A 12,558-nucleotide genomic window follows, 5' to 3' on the forward strand; every position below is an offset into this window, starting at 1 on the left:
CTCAGATAACTTGGTAACCAGTACTCCAGAAATCTGAAGTGTTTAAAATCTGAAAGTGGATCCAAACTCTATTTTAAGCCATGCCCAAGGTAAAGAGACCAAGGTCTTGTTCTGCTTCTGCCTTCCCATTTGAACCTCCGTGAGGCCTGAACATGCACTCCTTTCTCTCGTGGGTTATTTTTCATGACTGCAGAAGCAGGCCAGCAGGATTGCCCACCACCTAATTTGGAGATGGATACTGCACAGGACTACACATATTTCATATCACAGACTGTATTAAAACTTTTTTGGGTTTTTTTTTTTTTTTTTTTTTTGTCTTGCAGCTTCAAGAGCATCTTACTTGAACTCAGAAGTAAACAAGACCATTTCTTCCTGTCCTTTCCCACCTGAGCGATGACTGCTGCTCTCACTTTGAGGAGGTTAGCACAACCCTTCTTTCTCCTATCCAATCTCCCATGTCAGCTTTTATTCCTTTCTCTCATCTTTCAGCCATGACAGGAGAAGGAGTTAAAAATCTCGTGCTGTTTTCTGGCCAGTACCTTCTTAAGTATGTCACCCCTCCCCACGCACACAGGAGTTGCACTGCCCTCTCCCTGGATGGTTCCACATATCTGTTCTCTGAAGTTACAGAGATGGGAATGATTTTCCTCAACATGAAATACTGTATAAAGAGTGTGGGTGGGAAATATGCAGCGTAATGGAACAGAAACCCCATAAGGGAAATCAATGCAGGCAGCTGCTGATACACTATTTACTTGGATAAATCATCCATTTTTCTCCCAGGCCAGATGACTTGAGGTATCACCTACCCAGGATGGCAAGTGCAAATATAAATAATAAATAAAACTAACCGAGGAAGAATTCTCACTGTAATGGGGTTTTGTAGAGAACTAAGTTTCAGTTAAACTTAATCCTTGCTGTCTTCTGTGTCTCCAGCAGCAGAAACATCTGGTCGGTTTTAGATTCCCCTTGGATTCCCAACTTCAAAGGGAGTTATAAAGAATAACAAATACATGTACTGGCACCGAAAAAAAAAATTAGAGCAGCAGGAGAGAATGGTAAAATTGTCCTTATTTGACTGCTAGTGACAGGCGCCACAGGCAGAACTGTGAGAAAAAATCTTAGCGGCTCAGGCAAATAAGCTTTTTGTTTTGTTTTTTTTAATGACTGGCTCTCTGTACTAATGACGCAGAAAATCTATGGGATCTGCCCCATAATGGCAAGAAGCACATGTGCCAACAAATATGCACGCAAGGGTATGCAGAAAATAGATTTCAAATCAGATATGTACTAAATAATAGGCAGCAAACTAGGAACTAAATTTTGTTCCCAGCCTTTTCACTGACAGTGCCCTGTGTGTACCACTGGCTAAATAACACAGGTCTAAATTTTGGCCCTTTAAAGTCAGTAGGTTGTTGTAAAGTATGGCCAGAAACAATGACTGTCTCATTCACTTTTCAAATCCTGCTTCAAAACCTCCAGGAACAGGGGTAGGTAAGCAAACACAGTAACAGATGTCTGCAGCTCTGTCTTTCCTTTACTCTCTGGTGGCTGGAAAGTGAATGCTGTGCTCCTTTCATGAATGCAGCACACCAGCAACTACATATGACAGGTTTCTGCCCTTATGTGCAGTGAAAAGAAGTATCTAGCTTCACCCTGAGCTTCTGAATCAGTGCACTCATGAAATAATCACACCCCATTCCCCACTTCATCCATGCAACATCATGACCTCCTTTTTCTGTTTATTGTTTACCATTTCAGTCATAGGGTTAATAAAATAAATATAATATGAAGGATGTTTGAGGATGCAGAAACCTGTGTGAAGCCTCCTATCTGCTAAACATTAACTCTTGCTGCATGAACATTAACTCTTGTATGAAAGCTGAACTTGTTACTCCTTTTCATCAAAACTATAGACTCCTAAATGCCTGGCATCATGTAATGCAAATTTATAAGATGGATGCCAGAGAGGAAAATTACAGAATAGGCTTTTGCAAATAGTATTAAAACCACAGCCATCCTTCCTTCACCTCCCTTTACAGAGAGTCCATAGAATATAAGTTTTGAAAGCAGTCATCAAAAAAATTCCAACGATTCCTGAATCAAAGAGACTGATCAACTTGTGTATATTTGATGGGACAAGAAAAATCTGTATTTGGCAAATAAATTATTTCTTACAAATAACTCATTCAGTTCTGTTGCTGGAGCTGCAACCGTGACTTTTTTCCTGACCTTATTTTGCCTTATTATGTCATGAGGTAAGCAGCTTCCCATTGTTTCATCTTTAAAGATATTTCAGGATTTCTTAAATGCCTCACATAACAGCAAGATGATATCAAGATTTTCCCATAAATACAGCAATCTCATTTTTTATATGAACCTTTCAGGAATTTCAGTTGCAAAAATCTGAAGTTCTTGTACAATGCAATGACCAAAGGACTTAGACACTTTTGCAACAGGCCCTTTACCTGAAGGATCCTATTCCCAAATTTATTTCTCACTGAATACTAAAACCTGTAAGTGAAGATGCTTTACAAACTGCTATAGAAATAGGAATTAAAGAATATACTGTGAAGTTTGTTATGCCTGAGACAGGAATCAGCAATTTTTGATGCTGCTGCCATATTTCTGTTAAACAGTTGAGTGTGAAAAGGGAATCCAGAACTAACCTAAATGCACACAATTAGGAAGACAATTCTATGGATGTGTACTGCTAATGGCTTTTTTGGAGCCAGTGGGATAAACTAATTTCTTTTCCCCAAGTTAAGTTTTGGAGAAGACTCTGACTTCTTGACCTGAGGACTGTCGATTCTTGAAAGTGAGCCTGCCTTCTTAGTGGGGCTTCATTACCTGCATTGCTAAAATCTTCCTATGAGGAACCCTTTTGGAATTATGCTTACAATTGCCATTTGCCAGCAAAATGGCCCATTGACCTCCACAAGGAAACACTGAACAAAATGATCAGGAGATCTCAGGGTTCCCCAAACTCACCAGAGGTGATTCCATCCAGTAATACTTAAAACCAAGTTAACATCGGACATTTTCTAACTTCTGTACTTGCAGCCAGGAGAGCTGTACTGCCAGTGCTGATTTGGGGCTGAGGGCAGCACAGGCTGCAACAGCTTGAACAAGAGTTGTGGGTTCTGACTGCATCCAGCAGTGTGAATTGAGAATTTCCAACGTGAACTTGATCCCCAGCCTGCTAAAGCCAAGGAGAGAGCTTAGATGAGGCTCAATACACATTCCAAAGGAACTTCATCTGTTTTCTACAAAAAATGGGGGGACATTCACTAACAAACACCTTGTGAGTTTTATGCCAGGACTTCTCCAAACATCTTTCCAAATGGTTCTTTACATCCTGTTTACGGCCCATTACATTCTCCTGTGACTAGAGCTGGTAGACTGGCCATGGTCTAATAGTTTCTTGAGTACCTTTCCTGTGCTCTTACATATCTGCAGGCATCCAGGCACAATGCAGCAATTGAATAGAACCATTAAAAACACAGTTCAATTCCTGACCAACCCTCAGCATGCACATATACATTTGCAAAGCATTAATGGCATGGTAAGCTAAAAACAACCATCCCAATAATATCAGCCAGCAAGGCAAGCCCTACAGATGCTTTCTGTTTGCTTGGGGTATTTTACTGCTTATATTATTAACTTTGTGATGTGCACTGCTCCACCAGTGTGCAGGAAATATTTAGAGCATGTCCACAACATAAACTGTTTTATTTCTTTATTTACTGAGCTCTGAGGTGGGGAAGCTTTTATTTTTGTACTTTTTAAGGCCTAAAAGCATTAATCCCAACCCTATCCCAGACCAGTCCAAAATGTATTCCTCAGATTAAATCAGTCTTCTTAAGACTAAATTTAATTTATGTTGTTATAGTAGGTTACGTGATTAGGCATGTAAAAAAATGCTAGTGAATACAGGAGACAGCTGTTGGACAAAGCATACCTGTCTGTCTGTCTTGCCACAGGCCTTTTTACAGAGAAATACTGAACCACCAACACTATTGCACTATTGCCCCAATACATATTTAGTTAAAGCAGCTTTTCTGTATCACAAAATACCCATTTTCTGGTTTGAAAAACATTAACAATAGGTTAGGTGGTCAAATAAATGGAAAAAAAATTCATCTGGCATTATTTTGTCACCTTCTGTTTACCTCTAATGGGAGTGAGAACTCCAAAGTTTGCAGAACCACAACTTCCACTGAATTTGTGATCAAATCTTCACTGATCTATCCCAAACTTACAGAAGTTGCAGTGCTGATATTTTCAAGGAATACAAGATCATTGTATCTATCCAAGCTCAAGGCAGACAGACCTGAATAACCAAGGTATCACAAGTGGGTTAAGTAGCTTAGTCCTTCGAAAAATATGGATCATCACACTGTTCAGACAAGGTCAGATGCTTTACATTTTCCAGCAAGATAACAATTCCTAACTATGTTCAGTGCTTTTAATCTTTACCTTTGCCCTATTTGTCTAACATACTTCCCTTATATTCGTGTTTTTCTTTTGTGGAGTGCTCTCACTGAAACAGATTTGGCCCAATACTGAAGAATTTAAACTTAGACTAAGCAGCAATCTATAAAGTAAAATGTCCCCAAGGCATCTACCACATTGTGGCCCTTGACAAGACTGCTGCCAAGAGAATTTCACTATTTACGAATACAGCTTCTACATGAGGAGGAAAAAGAGATAATGTGTTATGGGTGTTATACAGGATAAGAAAAGATGCAAAGTAATAACCAGAATGTGTTCTTCTAAGGGAAGGTCCCTTTTAAATCAAATCTAAGAAGTAACAAATAAAGTGAATACACTAATATTAACCAATATTAGCTTTACACTCACACTATCATTACCTTCAACTGTTTATTCCCTTTACAAGCAGCTAGGCACCCAGAATTTGGTTTGTAACCAGCCCACAGAGATGGGAGTCAGGAGAGCTGACACAGTATCAGAAGCTTCCCAATTTGCTGAGCAGAAACACAGAATACATTTCCAGGGGAGATCTACATACAGTTGGAGAGAAATGGATTCTGATCAGCTCTTACTGATCAAAGATAGAATAACATCAATACAAGAAGATTTCAGCATAGTCTAAGGTCTGAGAATTATTTAGGTGGGAAAAGACCTCCAAGGTCATTGAGTCCAACCTTTGACCAACACCACCATGACAACTAAGCCACAGCATTAAGTGCCACATCCAGTTGTTTATTGAGGTTTCCAGGGATGGTGGCTCCACCACTTCCCTGGGCAGCCCATTGCAATGCTTTACAATCTTTTCAGTGAAAAAAATCTTCCTGAGGTCCAACTTGAACCTCTCCTGGCACAGCTTGAGACCTTCTTCCTCTTGTCCTGTTGGGTCCTCACACTTTTTAATTTTTTTTTTCATTAGTAAAAAGATTCAGTAGCATTCTAATGAAGCACTCCTTTAAGCACCATCTAGAAGAGTCCAAACACAACCCAATATTTTTGCTTCACAGGACAGCTAGACTTTAAAATTTGCTTTTGTTTCACAGTTGAATTAAACACTGCGTTGCAAAGTTACCAAAGAAACAAAAATAAAAAATCATTTCAATCAATTGAATGCTGTTTTGACAAAATAATTTTGTTTTGATAGCTACTCTCAGTTTTGATTTAAATTTTATATTAGGACATAAAATACATTTTTGAAATAAAAGTTTGAAACAAATGCATTTCTGTTCCACAAATGCCATAAAGCTTTATCTGGAAATATGAATAGAAAAAACAAATAAGAATACTGGAAGTATTTTTTTTTAATGAACTAGTATTTCCCCACAAAGAGAATACTAGTACGTATTTTTTAGTGCTTCTAGTCCCGACCTTCAGTTCTCTTTAGTGAGCCTCAGAAGCTTGTGATACTTCTGCAATACTACAAATATATATATGACAATCTAATTATTATTCAGAATCCAGCTAATATGCTGCTCTTGTCCAAGAACTGGTGGAGCTTACCGATGTACGGAAGGGAAGAGGTTTTTCAGACAGCCGGTTACGTAACAACTAACACACATCATGTTGGGTCAAGTACCATTCATTACTGCTGCCATTTGGGGAAGTATCAGAATCAGTTCTGAGCAGGATAAAGCAGCAGATTGAGAGTCACAGACAGTCCTACTCCTACGGAAGAATCTGAAGTGAGGAGAAATGAGGGGAATGTCAGTTGTTTCTGCTCTGCTCTTTAATCTCAAACTTAACCAGTAGAAAAATGTAAGAGCAGTTTTGATTAATAAGATATTTAACATCTAAAATTCCTTTAACTATTTGCTTTACCTGCTAAGAAAGCTTTTGATCACTGCTCATACATTTGCAAATTACTAAAATGCAAAATACCATGAAGTCATGTGAAGCTTGACTGAAACTATAAGACAAATCTTGGCCTAAACAGAGAAGAACTGAGGGCTTTCACCCAGATCAGGTAGCAGCAGGAGTGCCAACACATGAAACTGTTCATTTAGGAAGACCAGAAGGAGAGCTGAAGCACAGCACATCATTCCCAGTCAGCCCTGGCTCTTTCAGCATTGAGATGCTTATGGGAAGTGGTTGTCTCCCATGTCATTTGGTGAGGGGTTTCTGTAACATGGTCAGGATCTCAGTAAGAACCCAAAAATTTTTGTTTCTTATAAAATGAACTTCTGAATAAAGTGGAGAAGAAGTATTCAAACAACTGTACTGCTTCGTTCCCCATGAAAGCATTTTTAGCCAGAACTTGAACCTGCCTATACAACATCAGATGCTACACTTGGCAAGGCTGAGATGGGCAAAATCTTGGGGAAAACTGCTGGGATTACCTTTCTTGTGGAGTTTTTTAGGTATTAGATTTGGGGAGAGGTACTTGGGAGGAGATAAGAGTGGCTAAAATAAAAGGAGTTTGGCTTGCATATCCTCACCAATAGGTTATTAGCACAGGAGAAAAGGCTTGTTCAAAATTTTGAACTACAATTACTTCTAACAGAGCTTTTCCAGTTGCACACCAAGCAGACTGTTGAATCTGTGCTCTGCATACTGGACCCATGTGCTGACACTTTCCACAATGTGAAAGGAATTGAAAACCCTGCCCTTCATCTTGTGTGTGCCTGCAGCAAAGGCTGCCTGTAACCCTTTCCTAACAGTACGATTTCAGAGGAACTGTCTGAGGAAGATGACTGAATCCTCAACCTGCACAAAGTAAAAATACAGATTTAGAGACCATAGAAGACAAGAAATACCCAAATGCATGTCCATGCCTCAGCATTCTCATGACTAGCAGTCAATGGTCCCTGGGCTCAGATCCACATCAAGTGAAAAAGGTTCCCTTTACAAAACAGTGCCTCTTCTGAATGAAGGACTTTCAATCCTTTTTCCAGCAGTTTCCCTCTCCCTTAGTTGGTCTTAGTTATTAAAACAAACAAACAAGAAAACCCCTCCATCAGCTAAGCATCCCTCCACCCTTCTCTTTTAACTTTCCTTGTGTCTCCCTTCACACCTCCCTGGGTTTGTTGTTTTTAAGCCCATGTACTAACCTGCTCTCCTTGTTCTTTCTTTTTTTTTTTTTTTTCGTTCTGTTTGCCTAAAACTCCCAGCCCCAAGAGCAAATTTGGAGAAAACTGGCTTTCTCTAGTTATCCCATTGTTCTTAGGCAAGATCTATTTCAGATGTTTCTATTTCAAATATTTAATGACAGACCTATTCATACAAAGACATGCCAACACCACTCCCCTGTCTCTTTGGCATGATGCAAAGCACAGAAAAAGATTGTCACAAGATACAAGGACTCTGTTAGTCAATAAAATCAAGTTCTAACTCATAAACAGTATGTAACAGATTCCATACATTGCCACACTTCCCAGAAGCACAAGCCTGACAAAAAGCAGTTTCAAGGGGAATGCCATGGGCCAGGCTCATCCTTTTAGCACTACCACAGTGGACCTTGGCTGGCTTCCCTTCAAGAGGACCTGTAGAGGAGCCAAAGACTGTATTGAGCCTTGGAGAGTTAACTTATTTTTGAGGTCTTGTCTTCATTGCAATGTTGTTTGTAAGTACAATGCTAATGTTGCCCCCAGCATGACTCCCACCCATAACAGAAGCTTCTTGCTCAAACTAAGTGCTATTTTAAATTGACTCCTTGGCCTAAAAACAGATTACAAGTGGCAGCCCATGTGTTGTAGTTACCAGTGTCAGTAACACAGTGGGAACTCAGCAGTTCTCTAGTTGTGGGTTTAAAGCACTGATCTAAGATCCTGCCTTGTAACTGGGGGTCTAGACTAAAACCACGGAATCCTTATTCCCAGGTATCTGCACTAAACTCAAGCAGGTAAGGGTGATGGTCAGACATTAATAATCTGCTTCTCCTCTCTTCAGTCTCGCAGTATATTCTGACAAAGAAATTCTCAATATTCGCAGAAGAAACTGCATGCCCACAAGTAGGGTTGGACAGAGAACCCTTACAAACACCAGTCTGTAACCTTGCTGTAACAAACTGAGTCAGCACAGCTAAAACAATACCAGTGATAATCACTTTTACCCACCACCTCTGCCAGCCCAGGCCATTGTTTGGAGTGAGGACAGCTTTTTGCAAGTCCGTTAGAGTCACCATCTGTGAAACACAGCACAGCTGCACCAGCAGGCAACATGAACACAGATTTTAGCTTTGTGTGAATTGCAGGTCTTACAAATACAGTCAAAAGCATTTTAAGGTACACGTGGCATGTGAGAGCAAGTGAAGGTGTCCATAGTCAGTTGCTGTGTGGCAACTCCAGCCTCTTGCATATTGACTGTTACCTACATGATCCTTCACTCTGATAAAATGGCATGAGGTGAGCAAATCTAAGTACTGGCAACTAATACAAACCACCACAAAAGTGGCCATATTATCATCTGAACATCTCATGTTCTACTTTATTTACAGTCCCCAGGGCTGTAATCCCAGCTGGTAGTTTTAATTAGTGAATGTACTTTCACAACAAATTAGACCTTCTCCTTCTTGGGCATCAGAGATCCCTTCCACAGATGACTGTGGATTATGAAGAGACAAATTTTGGGGATGTTGGGCAGACAGTTTTCTCGTATCAATATCTGAAAAGCTAGCATCACTCTCTGGCTCACAAGAGGACTTGGCAGCAAGTCAGACTATGACTCTCCAGAAGACTCTTCCCTCAGTGTCAGAGTAGGAAGACACATAATGGAAACGTGCAACAAAGCACAAATAATTCTATTTAGAACTCAATGCAAAATTGTGGACTACTAAGGCCAGCTGCAGGAGCTGTCTTTTTCTTGTGAGTTTTGAGCCAAAGCATGGGATAACACGGCAAGCATCATCAGAGTATGTAAATATCTACTCTTGCTTTTCCCAGCCTGTAGCCACTAGCAAATGCCTTACTACGAAACTGCAAGTGCGGTAGGGTTTTTACAGCCTTTTTCCTCTCTTTGCCCTGGGATTTTTCTTTTCTTGGCTGTAACTAGTTGTAACCAGTTGTGAATAAGTCGTTATCCCTCTGTGCAACTCACAGCAACTAAAAGAAACCAGTGTCATTATGCAATTAAAAAAAAAAGAAAAGAAAAAGAAAAAAAAAGAAAAGTTTTGTTTTATGGTTAATTATCCATGGTCTATTTACAAAATAAATCAACCCATTGTGCACCACCAGGATTTGTGGCCTCACTTGAACTTTGCTTTTCATTAATCACTTTAAAAATAAAAGCTAACTAGTTGGGTTTTTTCTTCATTTTGGTTTATGACTTGCATCTGGGTATAAATTGCAAAATTGGTGAAAGAACAAAGTATGGATTATTCACCCTCAGTTTCATGACTTACATGATCTCAGTCTTGTCTTTCTCCACGTGCCTAAACAGATGCACAGTCCAGAAATTCCACCATTCTGTAAGAAATGTAATCACAAGAAGATTGAAATATTTTTTATACTCAAACTTTTGAGTTATAAAAAAAATCATAGCAAAAAGCTTGCCTTAAGAAACGAAAAGGTGGGCAAGCATCTACAAACATATTTAAGCTACTGAAGGAGGCAAATGAAATTACACACGTAGACATCCAAGTAATACACAAATGTTTGTGACAGATGAGTACAAGGCTATTTTATTTAGACAAAATCTACTTGCAGGCAGGTTGGAGAAGGCAGAAAATGGATATCTGATTTATTTACGGTGCTTACAGTTTATACAAGAAACCAGAAATACTTTTTTTCTGAAAATGGTTTAATTATGTAAGAAGTTTAGCTCTTCTCCCTATGAGATGACAGAGGACTACTGAATTTCTGAAAAATAGCCAATGGAGATGCAGGGAAAGGACATTTTTAGCTGCTCTTTTAATAAAACCCACCTAACTGTAATGACACTTATTTCATTCTGACAGGAAATAAGATACATATTAGCGTAACAGTGAAATTTTTAACTAAGAAAGACTGAACAATTTATTTGTCTCCACTATAAACTGTTCAAGTAAAACTGAAAAATAAGAAAGGGTGATAAATATACATGATAGAAGAACATACAATGGCAGTATACAAAAATATCATTCTTCCTTTTTTTTTACTTTTATTTACCAGTCACCCTTAAGTGTCCTTTGCCTTTACTATGACAGAAAGTCAGAGTGCTCCACTTAACCCCTAATGAAATGGTTCAGAGAAAGTTGGGCTGTCTGGAGGTCAAAAAATTTGATTTTCTTGCACTTCAGACTACAACTTTTTATTTCTAAATTCCTGAGCTGGATACAAGTAGAAAGGTGACTGAACTTACCCAACAGGTATATCTTAGACACTAAGACAAAGAACTGAAGCTAAGAAATTGGATCATTAATCCTATGTATTATTACTAATAGGAGCTCTTATAAATAATTTTTGCTTGCCTGTTGATGTGAAAAAGGATTGTAGAAATTTGAAAAGTTAAAGCAACTCACTGCCTCCTCCACTTTGCAGATGGCTGAGATGTTTTAACTTTCATTTCCAAATGTAAATTAGCTCCTGCTTAAATGAAAGTAAAATTTTAAAGCTGCCTCCACCTGATTGCAAAGCACAGCGGCCGGGCTGGGAGGCTGGACAGGCCTTCAAAGAAAATAAAAGCCTTTTTAAGCGACTCCTCGTATGAACGCCTGCCCTTGCAGCAGCAAGCTGTGGCCTACAGCCGCTTTCCATTATAAATGCTAAATTGGGAAATGTTTAACATTCTTTGTTTAATCTTTGCAGTATAAAGAAAAAACAGCTGATTCTCAGAAACATGACAGCCTGAGCAACCATTAGTTATCTGCCTCCCCCTTCCTCAAAGCAGAACAGGCCATTTCCAGCCTCAGCAGAGACTGACGCTTTTTAATCAGCAATGTATATCTGGATGGAACCTAGAGGATGGGATTGAAACTCTGTCATTTTTTTGTCCCAGTGATGTAAGGGGCTGAAAGCAACCAAGATATTTAATAAGAAATGTGAAGAGAAAGCCAGTTAAGAAATACATGTAGTGGAAACTATGGATGAAGGTGGTTTCAGATGCCTGTTTCTGCACTGTTTTCTGTTATTATCTTTTCACAGTCCTTCCATGAAGGAGAGGGTCATTATTTATTTGGATTTTAACATTATCAACAGAGTGTATTTTCCTCTTGTTCACATAACAGTCAAAGCAGCAAATCCATCAATTCTGCTGCAACCAGTCACATATAAATCAGCACAAACTCGGGAACGAGCAACTCTCTCAGCTGCTTACACAGACAAACTCTCTTTGTATCTCGTCTCTGCAAGAACTTCCCTAAAGGGGTGAGTTTCATCACGTGTCCAAAAAGTCACACAAGTCAGAGGTTTCTTCGGTTGAAATTATGAAGTAATACCTCAAATAGAGTCCCCACAGAAACTGAACTAACTGAAATGTTTAGGTTTTTTAACAAGATTTTACCCTGAAGCACACTTTCCAGATCATCAAATCCAGCTCCCTGCTCTCTTCCACTACAGATATTAAAAGTCACTTCTTAGAGAGTTGTTTTTAAGCCTCTGCATCAACAAGGTGAATGTTGATGCAGAGGCTTCATCCTTCCGAACCCAGCCATGAGCATTCAGTAGCTGGCAGTGACGAGACCAGACATCCAGGGAACCAATCCATGAGCAAACGAGGATGCTCTCCTTGGCCACAGGGGTTCTGACAGAACCGAGCATCCTCTCCTGGGGCTCCCTGATGGAGGCGCTCGGTCCAAACAGAGCCCTTGCTTCCTTGTTGTCCTTTAGTGACAACACGAAAACACTAACCACGGTACAGAGGCAAAAGCAAGGAGCAGCCAGGTGCTGGCCCTGCTCGAGGCACTGCACGCATGCTCACAACTCCTCCACGCTGCTGCACTCGGGTGACCCTTCCCTGCAGGTGTCACAGCCCACCTGCACACAGGGGTTAAACAGCAGGGGCAGGAACACACGGACTCCCTCCAGGAGAAATGAACCTGCTGTGTTGTTTGCTGTGAATGTGGAAAATAAGAGCTTTGAAAAGGAGGGCTGCAGGAATGAACATTCAGTGCAGCTAAGCCTGATACTTTTGTTACAATTACTCCAAAAACATTGC

General features: G+C 39.8%; 1 protein-coding gene across 19 annotated transcripts in view; it reads right to left on the minus strand.

Annotated features, from left to right (window-relative positions):
• The window catches only part of ZBTB20 (zinc finger and BTB domain containing 20), a 448,287-nt gene that overhangs the window by 220,549 nt on the left and 215,180 nt on the right, over nucleotides 1-12,558 (minus strand). For 12 of the 19 annotated variants that reach the window (XR_009485256.1, XR_009485257.1, XR_009485255.1 and 9 more), the window contains one exon: nucleotides 9,827-9,890. The exons of 5 other annotated variants lie outside the window; for them this stretch is intronic. The gene's annotated coding sequence lies outside the window, so the exon portion shown is untranslated. Of the gene's footprint in view, nucleotides 1-4,519; nucleotides 6,169-9,826; nucleotides 9,891-12,558 lie in introns of those variants that run through there. 2 more of the 19 variants (XR_009485259.1, XR_009485258.1) reach the window with 1 other exon arrangement.

This window comes from Haemorhous mexicanus, chromosome 2 (assembly GCF_027477595.1).
Source record: "Haemorhous mexicanus isolate bHaeMex1 chromosome 2, bHaeMex1.pri, whole genome shotgun sequence".
NCBI classification, from domain to species: Eukaryota; Metazoa; Chordata; class Aves; order Passeriformes; family Fringillidae; genus Haemorhous; species Haemorhous mexicanus.